Source organism: Colobus angolensis, unplaced genomic scaffold (assembly GCF_000951035.1).
Source record: "Colobus angolensis palliatus isolate OR3802 unplaced genomic scaffold, Cang.pa_1.0 Scaffold32, whole genome shotgun sequence".
Classification (NCBI taxonomy): domain Eukaryota; kingdom Metazoa; phylum Chordata; class Mammalia; order Primates; family Cercopithecidae; genus Colobus; species Colobus angolensis.
The window spans coordinates 3,198,096-3,199,388 of record NW_012116488.1 but is presented as its reverse complement, the minus strand read 5'-3'; the positions used below and the strand labels follow the sequence as shown (position 1 = coordinate 3,199,388).

Below are 1,293 nucleotides of genomic sequence, written 5' to 3'. Positions count from 1 at the left end.
CCATGTTAGCCAGGATGGTCTCGATCTCCTGACCTTGTGACCGCCCGTCTCGGCCTCCCAAAGTGCTGGGATTACAGGCGTGAGCCACCACCGGCTTTTCTTGGTGGGCACTGAATGATGACAGAGAGTTTAATTTAACCCTGGAGTTTGGAAAAATTGGCTTTGAAGTTAGTGAGAAGTAATTTGGTTTCTGATGGAGAGCTTTCCTGAAGAATTTTTCATTCTTTTTGTTTTTTCCCCCTACAAGGGTAATTTTTCAAGATTGATTTTGACCACATGCTATCCTATTCTTTTCTTTTCTTTTCTTTTGAGACAGGATCTCACTCTGTCACGTAGACTGAGTGCAGTGAAGTGATTATATCCCCCTGCAGCCTCAAACTCCTCAGCTCAAGCAGTTCTCCCACTTCAGCCTCCTGAGTAGCTGAGACTATTTGTGCCACTACACCTGGCTAATTTTTAAATTTTTTTTTTTTTTACAGATGGGAGTCTCACTGTGTTGCCCAGGCTGATCTCAGACTCCTGGACACAAGCTGTCCTCCTGCCTCAGCATCCCAAAAGTGGTGGGATCACAGGCATAAGCACTGTGCCTGGCCAGCTATTTTCAACCTATATGCTGACCTGGAATCTCATCCTCTCATAGGATAAAATTTCACTTGCTCATTAGCCAGACAATTTTAAAGGTGTTATCCAGCTCTGAGAGACTCTAATAATCCAATAGAAAGTGGTTACAAACACCAAAAGTACAATTGGGAAGATATCATAAAGCCTTTCACAGTTCATATGTGATCTGGGGTCATATGGAATTCAGGAAACTTCATACTTTGTGTTTTTTTAATTAAAAAAAATTTTTTGTATAGAATTGGGGTCATGCTATATTATATTGCCCAGGATGCTCTTGAACTCCCAGGCTCAACTGATTGTTCCTCCTTGGCCTCCTAAAGTGCTAGGATTACAGGCATGAGCCACCATGCTTGGCTACCCCGTACTTTGAAGGACATTTAGTTGCATTTAAAAATGGAGGTTTTTTTTTTTTTCTTTTCTTTTTGAGACGGGGTTTTGCTCTGTCACCCAGGCTAGAGTACAATGGCACTATCTCAGCTCACAGCAACCTCTGCCTCCCACATTTAAGCGATTCTCCTGTCTCAGCCTTCTTAGTAACTGTAATTACAGGCGTGCGCCAACACGCCCCCTAATTTTGTATTTTTAGTAGAGATGGGGTTTCACCATGTTGGCCAGGCTGGTCTTGAACTCCTGACCTCAGGTGATCCACCCACCTCAGCCTCCCAAAGTGCT

At 43.5% G+C, this 1,293-nt stretch overlaps 1 protein-coding gene across 1 annotated transcript in view; it reads left to right on the top strand.

Annotated features, from left to right (window-relative positions):
* The window catches only part of RCOR1 (REST corepressor 1), a 157,235-nt gene that overhangs the window by 48,996 nt on the left and 106,946 nt on the right, over window positions 1-1,293 (top strand). The window lies entirely within an intron of this gene.